The sequence below is a fragment of the Dromaius novaehollandiae genome, chromosome 2 (genome assembly GCF_036370855.1).
Source record: "Dromaius novaehollandiae isolate bDroNov1 chromosome 2, bDroNov1.hap1, whole genome shotgun sequence".
In the NCBI taxonomy this organism is placed as follows: domain Eukaryota; kingdom Metazoa; phylum Chordata; class Aves; order Casuariiformes; family Dromaiidae; genus Dromaius; species Dromaius novaehollandiae.
In genome coordinates, this window is record NC_088099.1 from 111,046,828 (window position 1) to 111,063,653 (window position 16,826).

At 36.4% G+C, this 16,826-nt stretch overlaps 1 long non-coding RNA gene across 1 annotated transcript in view; it reads left to right on the forward strand.

Annotated features, from left to right (window-relative positions):
- The first annotated feature begins 13,969 nt into the window (after positions 1-13,969).
- Positions 13,970-16,826, forward strand: part of LOC112991981 (uncharacterized) — a 30,589-nt gene continuing 27,732 nt past the window's right edge. Inside the window, exon 1 of the long non-coding RNA XR_003261405.2 lies at positions 13,970-14,315. This is a non-coding gene — a long non-coding RNA (uncharacterized LOC112991981). The remainder of the gene's footprint in view (positions 14,316-16,826) is intronic.

Below are 16,826 nucleotides of genomic sequence, written 5' to 3' on the forward strand. Positions count from 1 at the left end.
GTCCTGCTTCTAAGGTGGAAATCTGAAAATTAAGACAGTAATGGTGACTGTTGTTACAAGGATATAACCCTTTCCCATTTTCGGGTCTTCCATCCTTCTATGCTCTGCAGACAGCGATAGCTTTTCAGACTTGAGAAGGATCCCTTGGGATCCCTGAGGAAGGATGGACAGCTGACTATTCTGCCTGTTCCTAGAGGTGGCTTTGTCTTTTGCATGTTCAGTCTAATTAGGAGCCTCAGAAACAAACTACTAAAACTACTAAATAAACTAACCCTAAATAAAAATAATCCTAAATAATAATAATAATAATAATAATAATAATAATAATAATAACCCTAAATAATAAGCCTGCTAAATAAACTAATCCTACTAATAAGGAGCCTCAGTTTTCAAAACCGTGTCTCTCTACTCCCGCTCTCTCTGCTTCTGTGGGAATGCATGTAGATGTAGGTGCCTTAATTGTGGATGACCTGAATTCTGGAATAAATATGAGAAATTTTATGTCTACTGAAATAGGTATATACATATATGTGTGTGTATATATATATATATAAATATATATACACACACACACACACCATGCATAAGTTAAAGACATTCGAGATAAGAAAAAAATAAAACTAAGACAGAAGTGGAATTACTAAGCTGGTAATAGTAATTCAATGATTGCAGACAAAATTGCTAATTTTGATAAAGCCCTGAGTAAAAAGCAGAGTTGGAAGACAGCACTTCAGCAAGATTGGGGATATGTCCATACCATGGACCTATAGAGACCTGTATGTTCATGTCATGCATGGCCAGCTGCAACTCATTGAGTGCCTGCACTAGAGGTGGTGAGCATATTCGTGTTTACTTTGGTGGCATACTAGACTTAGCGCTCTGTTATGTCTGTTAGTGCATAATTAAATGAGTTCTTATAAACTGTGTGTAGTCCTGCTTATAGTCTTTGAGTGTAGCTGAAGGTGCACAAACAAAGTGGTGTAATAGAGAGAGGACTACAAGCCGCCCCGCCCCGCCCCGCCCCGCCCCGCCCCAGCAGTCTAACAATACTTACTATAATATCACTCTCACTCACATGAAAGGAAGCATCCTCACAATGATGCGATTCCTTTCTTTTCACGCCAACCCTACAGTTATGGGCTATCATATTAGCAAATTCAAATTTAACTGAGGATTTTAACTTTGCCTGGAAATAGTGTTATGGACATCGGTCAGGACTTGAAAAAGCAAAGAAAATACTCAATTTAACATTTTCCTGATTTTCACAAGAGTTTTATTATTCAATCACATTAACCTGCAATATCACAAAGCTGTGGGTTTAATTTCTTTTGAACTTCAACCATCTTCCTATATTTCTTGAAATTCTTTCTTTCAGGCTCATTACAGATGAAAGAAATATTTCCTTGTGCTTTCTTTAGACAGTATTCAGAAATCCAAATGGTGTTTTCAACATTATGTATTAGTATTAACTTTTTGATCACCTCTGAAATTACACCATGACATTTATTCTAAATTTTTTGTGTGCCATCAGGGAAATTTTCAGAGAAGAAACATTGTTATTGCCGACAGAAATGAATTACTTGGTTAAAAAAAAAAAAAAAGTGTGTTCAGAAGATTAGATCAGATTACAGGTTTCTCTTCTGCATGCAAAGTAAAGAATGATATGTATAAGCCTGTTTTCTCTAAAACCAGAAATATTAACCTATGACTTTTAAATTAAACTTTACTTACACCGTTCTTCCCAGGAAGCCCTAACTCTTTCAATTCATTGAAAACAGGTTTTCTTTTAAACAGTTTTCAAGAAAAGTGAAACAGCCTCAATATAATGATAATACAGTGATTTTGCACTTCTAAAGGGGCTTTTCACTTCAGGCTTTCAAAGCTACTTAGAAGCATTAAGGATGAGGATTTTAAAAGGAATTTATATCAGCCTACAGATGCCCTTGCTGAACTCTGGAAAGTTCTCACTAACTTCCTGAGTCAAGGCGGGAGGCACCTGCGAGGTTGCTCATGGCTTTTTCTCCCAGCTGAGCTGCTTTCACAGTAGCCTGAGTCTAGGTTAGCTGCACAGTGTCTAAGCTGAGCTTAACCATGGGCAGCCAAACCCTAGAAGAGGAAAGAGAAGGGGAAGGAAGGATGTTGCAGAGCCTGTTGGTGTGCTCAGGACCCTGATATTGTCATTATGAATGTTTGTGCCTAATAACAGTGATAGAATACATCATTGCCTTTCATCCCTGTGTTTATTTTTCTCCCCCAAATTTGTGGTAAGAACTGTTTCTTACAACTTGTTACATTTCCTACAACAATGTTAAGTTTCACCTCATACCTGTCCATTATCTGTCTGAAGCACATATGTTCTTAGTTATTCAGTCACATATACCTACCAGTGGCCATTAAAACTTTGCGTGATTGTACTAGTGCAAATAGCTTTATGTAAATAAAAACCTAAATTTTCAGTGTTCCATATTCTTCTGTCTTCTCAGTAATTTGTTTGTTAGCTGTGACCTGCAGTTTCAAGTATCAGAAGGGAGTCTTTTTCTGTAATTGTTGATTTGAGCTCTCTGCTCATTTGCATATGTGCAGAAGACTTAACTAATGTAGTTTGGTAATTTACTAAACTACCCAAGGTGCATTTTTCAATCATATTCATTTACATTTCTTGGCCAATTATATGTTGTTTGAGGTACCTCATTGGACTGTGGGTAATATATGCTACTCACTACCTGTGTGAAATGCCAATCCTTTGCAGTCCTCCCAACTCCCCAGAAGTATTTTCTAGTCTGTTATCCAAAACTAGCTCATTGCAGACACTGCATCTGGTGAATATTGCCTTGGTGATTCACTAGAGTGCTGGTTAATGTTTTGATAAGTTGAGTTACTGGGGAAAATATGACAGAATAATCAACTGTCAGATATTTCTTATGCGTCTGAATAAATCATTTGCCTGTTGATGCCAGATATATCATGAATTGTCAGAGAGAAAGATGGCTGTTTAATACAAAAGATGGAGCTCTGGGACATACACTGTTATATTAACATTAGAAGATGATTTTTTTTTCACGACTAGAGACAAGAAGATAATGGGAACTAAACACATTCTTGCAACAGTAAAGATTTTTTTTTTCCTTGGATACTTTAACAAAGAAGATTGGAAGTCAAAGTTGGCTCTGAGTATTTATAGATTCTAGATTTATGATTGACTGATTTCAGATTCAAATTTTGAAAATAATATCTGATGTATCTTACCTGATAACATCATCATTTTGAAAATGTAACAGTCAGAGGAAAAGATAGAAGAAATAATTTGGAAACCTTTTACTTTGATATTTGAAAATGAAGTTTTTATGGGGCAATGTTTGTAACATTTTTTTGCAATAGGGAAAAATAATAAATGAAAGAAATGAAATGAAAGAATAAAAAGTAGTAACTTTTGCATTCTGTTTGCTATTGAATTTTTCTTTCAAAAAAAAGAAAGTTTTCTGAATTTCAAAATATATTTCCCTTCCCTGATTTTTTGCTGAATTTTTAATAAATCAATGCAGTAATTTCTAAAAGTTTATAATAATTCAGTATTGGTTGCAGAACTTGTTTCTTTCCATTTTCATTTCTCTTATGTCCATTAATTTTCCATTCTAATATTGGAAAACTTTTATGATTTCAGAAAAGTTTAAGTGAGAAAAGGAAGGATAGTTGCTGATATAAATAGTCTTTCATATTCATATCCTTAGTGGTAACTGCTTATCTTTGTATGTGAAGAATCTGTAATGTAGCCTTAATCATATGGTATACCTAAGAGCTGGTCATAACACAATTATAAGCATGCACTTTCAGTCTCTCTTTCTCTCTCTTCCTCTCTGTAAGTGTATATAATTAATATTTCACTGAGAAACTTTTTTTCATACAAATCAAATATTTGATATACTTACATATATAAGATATAATATAAAAATACATTTCTTCCCCTTTTTCACACTCCCTCCTATGGTGATATGGATTATTAATATCAGATAGCCCAGGATGAGTTCGGTCTTGAATTTAAAAAAACGGGTCTCACTAAATTCAGAGGGACTTGGGCTTCCTTATATCAGCCCACAGTCGCTGAGCTACAATCAGATACAGAAAATGTGCAAACACTGAATACCACAGATGACAGTTCTTTCGCTTTAATGGAATTATCTACAATAAAAGCAAATATTACATTTGAGACAGGATTTTCTTTAAGTCTTGTTCAAAGCCGTGAATCATCACCTATTTTCATCCTCACAAACTAAAGATACATTTTCTACCACTTTATGCTCCATGTAGTGTAATTATTTACTAACACATATACACAAACAGATTATTAAACAAACAAAATTTGCCCATCTGGAAAAAGACATTTCACAGGCAAAGTTTTCTCCCTCTGAGAGAAGAAAGAATAAACAACTCATGCCAAATGTTAGTTTTATTGTTTAATTGAATCCAGAGAAGGTTTTCGGGTGTTTTTGTGGTAAGAATCTATGTAGATGAAAATATGATGTAGTTAAAATAAAAGCAGAGACTCAACTTGTTGCTAGAATAAATAGTAGTACTCTGGAATTGTAACCTCAGCAGTGCTGCATGTGTTGTTCATGTAGACAGGACACTACACCTCCAAGAGAGATGTAAAAGTTCAGAGCGGTTCTTCCCTGTTATCTGCTTGTCATGGGTCGTTTGATGAACTGGAGTTTGTAGCTGACAATATGTTTCACCCCTATTCTTCCTTAGAGTCACTGAAAGTATACAGAATTCATATTACTCTGCTTGGTAATCCTACTGTGGGTCTCCTAAAAGAATCATAGGATTTGAAAAAAATCAGTGTGATTAAGTTTATAATCCCTGTGCCACTAGATGTCCCTGTACAACAAAGTTTTAGAAGGACTGCTATAAAGTACCACGTAACTTGGAGAGGCAACGCATGCAAGAACAGTAATAAAATTGGATTGAGCAGACCTTGGCCTTTTTTTTTTTTAAGGCGATAATTGCAATAACTAGGGACAACACTGAAGATTATCCACCTGCACCAAACATTATTATTCATTGACACAATGGCATATTATTGACAGTCAGCATCATTTAATTGGCTGTGTAATGTCTTCTCCCACAAGAGTAAAAATGATGTGTTGAAACCAGCCTGTAATATTTGGCTATCCTGCTTGTTCATCTGACAGACTTACAATGTCTTCAGTGCTATGTACATAAAACAGATTTAAGGTAACAACAGTTGCAGCTATTTAAGCAAATAGCCATGGTACTATTTTAATTAAAGCAAATATTAGCATTTACTGACTCTAATATAAGAAAATAATCATTCTTAAAGAACTAGATCTGTAAGTTAATATTTAAAAAAGCAACATTTCTAGATTGCACTCATTTAGAGCCAAAGAGACTTCTTGTTTTATAAATTAGGGTTGTTTAAGGTTTAGAAACATGACAAATGTTTGCAAAATAATTTGGACAGTAGTGTGCTGCAGGGATACTCATGTTTGAGCAGCACTAGAAAGCTGATGTGCAACAATTATTTTGTTGCATCCCGGAGGAACTAAGCTTGGCAAGAAAATCATTGTATAAAACCAAACATATTAGATGTCTGCTTGTTGTGGGTACAACTTTGGTTTTCTTGAAGAAAGTCTTTAGGTCTGCCTTCTTCTTTTCATAAACATTAGTATATTGCTTTGTACAACATGCTTCCTGCTGAATCCTGCTTCAGAAAACCAGCTTCAGGAAAAGAGGCAGGCTATATCCATAGGCAATTTTAAAATGCTGCTTCTTTCACTGAAATTCAGATTTTATTTTATTTGGAGGACAGCATACATTACACCGTGATTTTGGTTTCAGTTCTTTTTAGATCTGAAATAATCCGTTGGCTATTTTCTCATTATTTACATCTAGTTAACAGACCACTTCCCATCCTCTGACTGTGCTCTTTCCCTCCCTGCCCCCCAAGGGGTTTTATTCATCCTCTATTAATATCTCTTTCCTGGGTACTACAAACATCACATAAATCATTGTGATGATTTCCAAAGGACCTCTACAAATGACAAAAGATAGCCTCTATATGACTCATCCAACAAAGTTCATTTGCAAATAGTCATTTGTTGCACATGCGTTTGCTCGTTTGAGTGTAGAAAGGGTTCCTTGAACAATTGTATAGGTTAGTTCTTCCTGAAGACATTTTCAGAGATGTTAAGTCCAACTAGCTTTGGAGGAAGTGGTAAATATAGATTCAAAAATATCCATAGACATCTCTTGTGACTTTGAAAACCTTTCTGTTTGTATTTGAAAACTACCTATAAAAATGTAGAAATCAAAGGCCAGAAGAGCTCTGTGATATATATATATATAAAAATGTATATATATAGCCAATATGTATGTACATAAGCCAACGTGTATGTGTAACGGTAATTTAAACAATGCCAAAAAATGTTCCCAAGCACTGGAACTCGATCATCTATATTATTATCCAAATGTTTCCTGGCATGAATTCAGTTTGAGATGATTAACACTTTCAGAAACAGTGCTTTAGCAACAGTCTCTGGCTGCATGGGAGTTGGCATGGAAATGGACCATCCCTAATAAGGAGTTCTCATGACCATGTTTTGGGACATGATAAAGTTTAATAATATGGATACAGTCCATTCTGTGACAGCTGATCCCTGTGGCAGAGAAGGATCACAGGTTTGATTTACACACAGACACTCATTTTATGGACATTTTATGGACAAACCTAGATCACCATGATTAAATGACTTTTTAAGACTGTTGTGGGGCCAGGAAGTTCATCACGTGAGCTGTGTATGCTTACTTAAGGCTGTCATGGTGTCTAATAAAACCATTGCCATTTTTCTATAGTCTTATCTATAGATTCAGATGCATGTTAGCATTTTGAATATCTTGAAGTTCTTTGTAGTGCAACAATGGAGTAAAATGCTAGAAAATACTTACCTATGTTTACCCAATAGTTCTGTTTATCTGAAAATATTCTGGGGATCATCTGCATATTATTCCTATGTTAAAAAAACAAACAAACAAAAAAACCCCCAGTCCTTATCAACTCCGGGTAAGCCTAGCTGGTGAGACTGCAAATCACATTCCATTAATGGAAAAAAATAACTGAAGAGTAAAATAACTATCATTAAGTTCATATGAATGGAAAGAAATAACTCTTTTACAGAAATAGATCAGTACTGCTTCTTGGTTTTCACGTAGTACACTTTGAATTCAGTCAGTTGTTGCAGCTTCATACTTCAGCCTGTTTGATTAGTAAGTAGCAAATGACTAGATGCTGTTTGCTGCAGGTACTTGGGGAAAATAGTGCTGTATGTATCATCCTTGAAAATCGAATATATCAAAGATTCAGAAGAATTTGGATGTAGAATAACCCATCCTTCCAGCCTTTCCTTAGTTTAAATAAGTGTTGTGGTATTTAGCTTTATCTTCACTTCACTTTTTTCTTTTCATTACATACTCTCTCTGATGGGAATTCATTTTAATCACAAAACCTTTTCCTTTCAGTTCTAGGAAGGTGCTAGGAAGATTTTATCAAAGCCATTTTGAGACTGAATCAGGGAAATGTAAAATTAACCCATAGATTCTCAAACCAGGGAGAATACGCTGAGAAGGCATTGCTGTCCTGGTCTTAAATTCTTCCCTGCATAATCACTAATCAGAAAAGAGACAACATATGGCTTGACAGAAAATGAATAGTTCTTCAAATATAATAAAAGACATTTCACTTTTTTTAGTTCAGAGCATGCTTTTTCCTCTGATCTCATCTATATGAAAGATTCATGGAATAGAAGTTACTATCATGATTGCCGAGATTGACTTCTTGTTGCACACTGAACTTCTGCAGACCATGTACCCAGAAACTTGGAATTAGGCTCACCTTTGAAGTAGGCATGAAGATACATGTACTATTTTGTTAGTACTGCAGCAGGAAATGAGACCAAAGTATTGATTTTTCCAAGGAAAAACTCCACAGTGATTGAGAGACACAGTCCATAAGGAGAAAAATTTTAAGGACAACATTTTCCATTAATAAAATTCCTTGTTCAGTTTTAGAAGAAATCAATAGCTTTGTTTCTTACCTTTGCCAGATGACACATGGATCTGTGTAGCAACCTAATGCACTATTGCTACACTGCTGAGCTGTCTACTCAGTTTTCTTCTAAAGAAAGTTATACACAGGTAGCTACATTGCTATATTTCTATCTAATCCATAGTGCATTGTTTTTGCAAGGGCAACAGGAGTTGTGGAGAGATCAAATAAACCCATGACTTTGGGTTGGCATCCCCACTGACGTGCACTACTAACTTAAGCAGTCATTTAAATGGCAGCAACAGCATATTAAGCAGGAGGGACTAAGGAGTAAAAAAAAAAGAAAAAAGCTGCTTCTTCCTTCCCTTCCCCCCACCTCCCCCAACAACAGAAGCAGCCAGGTTTCAGGTTTACATAAAGATTTGTATAATAATAGATTTGTCAGACAATTTTTCATTACCATACTCAAAGGACCTGGCATGTGGCAATTTTTCCTATTGCTTACTCCAACTATTTATATTTCTTTTTATGGAGTTTTTATTTTGGTTGATTTTAATGCTCTGTTAGATAAAGTGAGAAATATACTGGAGCTGTATAAGAGTAAAGAACCTCTGAATCAAAATACTCTCAGGCTTTGAATGGATGTTTAGATTCATCTGTACATTTGAAATTATCTCAGGTTTATCTCAAGAAGTGAAAATTTTTTAAGTAAAAATACCATGGAACTACATTAAAAATCAATTTGCTGCTGCTCTCATACGGTCATTTCTGGAGGGGAATATGATAACGACTCAGTGGATTAGAGCAGCATGACACAGACCAGGAGGAAAAATCTTCATTCATATATAGATGAAACATAAGAAGGAATTTTCTATTGAAAGGGCATAACTATCTTCCAAAATCTGGTCAGTAACTAGGTACTAATATTGTTAATTTTGTGAAAGTGCCTGGAGATTTTTAATACCAAAATTATCAAGAAATCAATTTTTCATCTCATGCAGAATATGTCACTTCCAGCAGCTTGGCACATGGTGATTGATGATAACTTTCTAAGTAGAAAGATCCCTACATGCTCAGTCTCTGATGTCACTTCCCATAGGATCCACTTTCAATGCATGAGACTGACCTAAACTTCCCGATGGAAGAGCAAGGTACTTCTTGGGTTGATTGAAAATCAGTTATCTAAGAAAGAAGCTAAAAGATGTCACAAACAATGATCTTCTCTACCAAGTTCTATTCTGGCTATCAAGGGAACAAGAAAGTCTAAAATAAATCTAAGTCGGGTCATGGGTCACTCTAGCAGTGATGGTAGGAACGGAAGTTTGTGAAAGAACTCTCCTGATATTAAAAACTACAAAAAAAACAAACAAACAAACAAAAGAACCACAAAAAGCCCCCTCCATATTGCTGTGTTATTATAAAAGAGATGCATTAGTAAAGTCACAGCATCATATTGAAAACTATTGTAGGGAGCAGGAACCTAAACACACTAAACTAGGAAAAGACTTGGAAAGAAGAAGAAGAAGAAAAAAAAAAGCCTCTCTTCTCCCTCAAACACTTTGTTCTGCAGAGAGATCCACATTATAGTTTAATTTTATTTTAAACAGAGCACAAAAAAGCAGGGGTTGCAAGTCCCTTTCTTTGAATAGTTCAATTTATCATGAAGTCAGACCTCGTAGCCTCTCAAAGCTTGCACAGCTCTAGAGGTTATGACTATTCACTGATGAGTGGTACCGATGAAATGCAGTCATAGCTCCCTTTCTTCCTTTTTTTCTTTTCATTTTCTATACTGTCCCTTACAATGGCATAGAAACAAACATACTGATTTTTAAGGAACACCTTGACAAAGATGACTGACAGCAGTGTCATATACTTTTAATGATTTTTGCAGACTGAACACTCAATGAGAGCTCAGCTGGGGAAGAAACAGCTGAAAACGAGGATTTTGTTTTTTTCTTTTTCATCAGACAGTAATGGTGAAAACATTAGGCATTACAAAAATGGTTCATGATAGACAATTTTTTTAAAAAATACAGACATGCAGTGGGTCAGGAATTTCAGGGCTTCCAATGTTTGATTCCCCAGGGAATTTTAACATCCAAAACTGGAAACTTCTGTGACTCTCATTTCAGAAAAAGGCCATTCAAGGTTTCTAGACTTCCTTTGCCAAAGACTATGAAGCCCTTGGATTCTTGGCAGGAAATGGGAATCCCAAAGCTTTTGCGTTTTTTTAAGTCAGAATTCTTATGGAAATTCAAAGCATTTCTGAATCCCTCAAAGTGGGAGATTTTTGAATCCTGGAAAGTCCTTCTGCTCAATTTATTTATGCTAAACAAAGACCTGGAGAATACTTTGGGCTAATCCTCCTCCCACATACATATGCACACCTCTGAACAATCACAGCATATGGCTGCTCTGTTCTGTTAAGAATTGAGAAAGGGAGAGATACAGAGTGAGAGAAAATGGATTAGAGTTTTATTGGAGATTCAATGAAGGGAAATATCTCATTCCCATCCTTAGCTATCCATCTGCATAACAAAGACATCCAAAAGACATATGGTCTGCATTTTCCAAAGAACTAATGTGTTTAGGGGTCTTCAGGAGGTCACTATTTAAACACGTCAGCTTCTTTAAATCTAGTCTGGTCTCAATTTTCCTGTTAGGTTGCTTTGTACACCAATAAAAATATAAACCAACAAAAGCAGCTATGACTATCTCAGAGCCATTTATTTCCTTACACCACTTCTCCAATTTATTTTTGTTTTATTTGCAAAAAGAACTTAGGAAGCCTAAACTAAGATCTCTCCATCCTTGATTATGTCAAAATTACGTTATTGTTTTCCTTACACCCTCTGTGGCTAAGTCAGTAGATGTAATTTTACTAAATACTTAGAGAAGTTAGCTGCAAAGAGATTCTTTATTGTCAGATTTTCTTCTTTCTTGTTCCATAGATTATTCTACAATATTCTTATGGTGACAAGAAAATAATGATATATCACATTAGCATGTAATCTGCGTGGTGTTTCTTCAGAAATATATCAAGTCATCAACACAGTAGCACTGCAGCAATATCACTTTGATAATGATTTAAACTATGATATCATCGGTGCTACTGTACATCACTCCAGTGATAGAGTATGTTAATGCATCATCAGATTGATATTGCTGTAGAATGAAGTATTAGCATAATGCAGGGGTGATGTAAGTACAATAGGTAAGCTTTCTTCTGCTGCTGAAATATTAACTATAGCATAATGCAGAGGTGAGGTAACTACAGCAAGTATATTTTTCCTGTCAACCATTTTTCTAATTAATAGAGATGTGCAAAGTCCGTATTCATTCACATTACATGTGAGCCAGATTGTGCCACCCTGGTGTTATAACTATTAATTTAACTAGAACTATCAAGCCTGATATGTGCATTGCTTAAGTGAATGAGAATTTTGCTGTTGACTTAAAAGAAACAAGATTAAATTTTCGTTTAGAAACAATGTCCAGCTCATTATAAAGAACTTTGATAATGAGAAAGTCTAGTCTAATATAGTGGCTGGAAACTCAGGCAGGTGACTTCTGCTCCTGGTGATTTTGCTATAATGCTACTGTGTTTATGATTTGGTGTAATATAAAACTGACGTGCTGTATGATCTTGTGTGAGTTGCTTCTCACTGGGAAGTTTTTCTTTCATATTTGTGTCTGTTTCCTGTTCGTTGTTTAAAAATTTTGAGTAGGGAATTGCGCTTCACTAGTAGGAATAAAGTACCTAGCACTTCAGGATTGCAATGTAGATTCTATTGCCTTCTAAATAATACCTTATTAATCTTTTATAAAGACTTAATAAAGTGATCTAGAATAGAAGAAACCCTTGAATCTATTTTTTTTTATTACAGAAGAAAATTATTATAAAATAAGTATTCCTCTAATCTCCTCAGTTATTTTACCGTTACAGCACCAAAGTTGTTTCTACACTAGTGAGAGGAGAAGAGGCATTTTCAAGCTGAAAAAAGTAAGTGCTACATACACACAAAAAGATTTTCCAAATTCTTATGGAGAAAAGCATTCTCACCTCATCCTCCTCAGAAAGGGATGTAGAAGTGACCCTATTTCCCAAAGAGACAGTAGGAGAGAAAAATTGAGTTAACAGAGTCCTATGGTTCCTGCGACCAGTAAAGGAGGAGATAAGGCCAGGCATTGAAGGGACAGGATTAAAGGAAATAAGCCTAAGTCGAAGGGGAAAAGGAGCATCTATTTACTCAAGGAAAAAAAAGAGTTGAATTTGCAGTAATCAAAGAAGGGGACTGGCATTGGATTTTGGCCAGCAATCAAAACAACAAACGGTTCTACCTTTCCCACAGATAAATTTAGGTCCCTGGAAAAGCTTTCTTTTGACCTCCTTACTGCCCTGGGGTGGAAGTCCCCTGGCTTGGTAGAGAAGAAGGGCTCTGGGTTCATTCCTAGCTGAATATACCAGTGGCTGCTAGCTACACCTTCCTGTCCACATGTTGGTAAAGGAGAAAAAAGAGGACTCAAGTCCTCTTCCCACAGCTGGTGGCTGAACTCACTTGGCTCTGAGACTGTTACTCAACTTAAAATGTAAAATGGCAATACAGAGTAGGAATGTGGTTATTTTACTCAAGTAAAAGTGATAACGAGAAGTATCCCTCAGTTTTTGCAAGCATGAGTTACAGACGGCTGAATTATTTCCAAGCCATATATTATTTCTTCAAGTCATTCAAAACATGGCCAATAAAACCCGTATCCATTGTTTACACCATAATTCCCTGCATCCCATGACATTTGCAAAAAATAATTTAGTTTCTTTTTACCCCTTTACCTGTAAGATTTAGTGTTTGACATTTGTATGAGTGCTTAAATAATTTCAACCCATATATATAGCACAATGCAGTTCACTGACAGAGATACCCTGGAGAGTTCTGGTACATCTACAGAGAATAGTGCTGAACAGAGATGTGTCTTTGTATGCATGAGCACGTTTCCATATTGCATTAAAAAATCCTACTGCGGAACCACACTCAAACAGTTCTCCTCTTTCCATTTTAGATCTTGCACTACATCAATGTATCACTGCCATCCTAATTCCTGCTATCATTACTACTTAGTTAAATTAGAAGCAGGCTCTTCATCCACCTAAACTCAGGCTTAGATGTCAATGATATAGTTCACAAAATCTTTAAATGGACTTGTATGAGCTAAGCATCTTCAAAAAAATTATCCTGAGAGTCCTCCATCTGGGATTCATAACAGAAAATTTTAATTGGACACATTTGAAATATCAGTAGGTAGGACTGAGAGAGTTTTCCATGATATATGAGGAATCTGCTAAACAAAGAAGAACTTTCTGTGTACTCCTATTTTGCGGCAAGCTGAGAGCCCTGCTATCCTTTGTCTTTGCTGCTTTGAGATTTAGAGTGTGGGAACAGATGCTAAGGAAAGGAATTACAGGGCAAAGGCAGGTAGGGCAGAGGAACATGATAAATATAACAGGCCTCTGTGACTCCTTGCACACATATTGCCTCTGCTTGTTATGTGATAAATATTACACATGTAGCCCTATGCATCACCCTCCTCCACCTGTGGAGAAAACAAATTTTAGAGCAACTTTTCAACAGACTGGTAACAGGTCTGCACTTGAAATCAGTTCCCAAGAATCTATTAACATTCCAAGTCACTGAGCAGCAGGGCAATTCTCAGCCTCCCAGTAAAATACATAGTGAGTGATTTAATGTTAACACTAAGAGGCTTTGTTGTGGCTAAGCAGCTCCATGAGTGCTATGTCACCTACCTCACTGCCCCCAAATGATTTAAACAAGGCTCCTCTGTCTTCTCGGCAGCCAAGCGGGCCTGCATGTAATTTGACCTGCTAAATGATTATACACAGCCTTCTGTTTTCACTGCAGACAAGCAGGCTGCTGCATTTAGCACTTTACCTCTTGCTCACCCAGTCTTCTGTTTAGGCTCTGACCGGACTTGACTCAAATGCCTGGCCCCTGTGACTATAGCAGTTCAATGACAGCAGCATTTGCATCTGAAAAGCGGAATTGCCAGTCTGAGCTCATGGGAGACTGTATGTGCATGCAAAGAATAGTGATAATACCACAGTAGGGTGGCATTCTTTACTCCCCTTTTCTCTTTTGCTATAAGAGCACAAGAGTTGCAGAAAATAATGAAGTGGTCTTCTATCCCTTTCAAATATAAGCCTTGGAAACGTCTTTCAGGAAAATGATGAGACCTTTTACTGGTAAGTGTCAACTTTCTATTCTTTCTATCACAGACTGTAACAGAAACTAGAATAGCCATTAGGTACTAGTAGCCATTATTAGCACCCAAGTCAAATGACAAGTCTGAGCAGCATTCCTCTAAACAAGGTTTGTGTTTGCAGGCCATCCTTCTCTTTGCTCAAGTTATTCAAAGTTGGCACTCAGAGCTTCTCAGAGCACAAAGGAAGCTCAGGAAGGCTTCTATTTCAAACCGCCAGGCACCATATTCTCCTCTAATAGAAAGAGAGCAGATGGTGTCAGGATAAGAATTAGATAGATGCCTATTATGTTAGACATCAAGCTTCAGTGATAAGATGCTGCCCAATATCTCAGGTTTCTTTAGGAAAGACAAAAGTTTTAATCAATTTTGTTATAGAAAGCTTGATAATATATCCTGAGGTCGATGAGCTCATTCAAAACAAATGCCATTCAGAGAACTGTTCATCCATTCCAGTAGTTAGCTTCAAGACCTGCCATCACCCATCAGCAGCAGACTCAGCGTGTGGTTAAAGAAGATTGCATTGCCTACTCACCGCACTCCTAAACTGTTCTCCATTCCTCTGTTGTCACTGCTCCTAGGACTCCTCAGACAGACTAATGCCATCCAGTCAGAGACATCTGAGAGTGGATATTCTGGGCTCAATGACACCATTCATTTGGCTCTTATTTTACCACATGCAAGACGCCAATTTTCTGTGAAAAAAGTGTGGTGGAGTGTTGATATAGGTGTTGGGAACCATTTATTTAGTATGCTGTTGAAAATTACAAATATATTACATAGCAGTATACACTTTTACTGTACAGTGAATTCAAATTTGAGTCCTGAAAGTTTTTTGTTTGGTTGGTTTCTTTTGCCCTGGAATGGTGCATTTTCATGTACTAAGGTTAGTTCATTTAAGGAACTCAGTTAACCAAACAGAATCATTGCAGTGCAAAAGCCAAACACCGTGGTTCCTGCAGCAAGCATAACAACTTAGAGATAAGCTAGTAGTAAGTGTTTTTAAATGAGATATTCAGCCACAGCTTAAAGATGTCCAGTGAAGGGAAATACACCACCCTTGGTATGCTGTTCCTGTGGTTAAAATTCTTACTAAAAAAATGAGAATATTTGTCCAGCATCAGCTTTCACACATCAACCATAGAAAGGATTTTTTTCTGCTGGATTAAACTCATATCTTTTCATATGTACGCAATTAGAGAATATGCTTGATTAATTTAAGATTCTCTTGAATAAACTAATTCATTTGATCTCCTTAAATCTCTCACTGTAATAAATATTCCTCCTCAGTCTGCATACCAGTCTTGGTGGATAGCAGCTAGCTTTTTGTTTTGGTCCACCTCAGCTGGATGGTATTTGCAAGTGCTGGTGTTAGGGGGAAAAAAATCATATTTCTACCCACCTCACTAGAGATGGGAAGGGGATGAGCAGTGGAAGAAGATCAAATAGATACCCTTACGCTATTTGCTGTCCCTTCTACATTGTGATGAGTAATGAAAGTAGCTTACAAAGGAACCACATCATTTTTTCTCCTTACATGATCTTACTTCATCTTCATCTGAAAGAACTACATAGAGGATCAATGCATCTGAAATTCCTCTCGTCAGCTGATAACAAGAACATAGGAGGCTTTGAAATGCGAGAACTCCAGAGTGTCTTTTCACATCAGTTGGTAGTTTCAACCAATTTTAAGCAGAATAGGGAAGAAATAGTAAGCAAAGAGGGTGTTGGTATTTTACTGACATGACTCCTAACTGCACTTCAGTGTTGAAATACAGTATGTCTGCTCTCATTTAAAATGAAAAGTACAGATTTGATTCTTCCTTTTACCTTCTAACAAGCCTGCAGGGCTCTGGAGGAAAAGGTAGCTTCCATGATCTTCATTTATTAAGGATGTGTCTTTACGTCTAGGCTGATTAATAAAGCTCACATTGACAAGAAAGGCTGCTGTGACACAAAGTGGTTAGAAAGAAATTTGTAAAGAGCCATTCTCATATGCCTAATTTCTTAGTTTTCCTTGTCTTATTCACTGCCATTTTCAGCCAGTCTGTGATAGCTAACTCAGCTAGTAAAAGTTTGTGTCTTAATTTACCCAAAGCAATCAAAATAATTCACGACACATGGAAAATGCATGCAGGCAGTGTACAACTGAAATTCAGTTATGATTTTGAATTATGCGCATACACCGTTTGCAGGGTAGTCAAAGAAATTTACAGGGCCTTTAAAGATTTAATGTTCAGGCTGTATGAACTCCTGAAAAACCATACTTACATGCTATATCTGATGGTGTCAGATAAAATTGCTATTGGTCAACTGAAGAGCTTTGTGGAGCATGAGGCCTTTGTTTCCTATCTTACTTTTTTGTTTGTTATGGAATATTGGTTTCTATTTTGATTTTTTATTTTTGTTCTGTTTACTCACCACCATCAGAACTGCAAGTCCATTGATATTCTCTCTAGCTAGCAGCCTACGCCTATTGATCATTGCAGGAGTT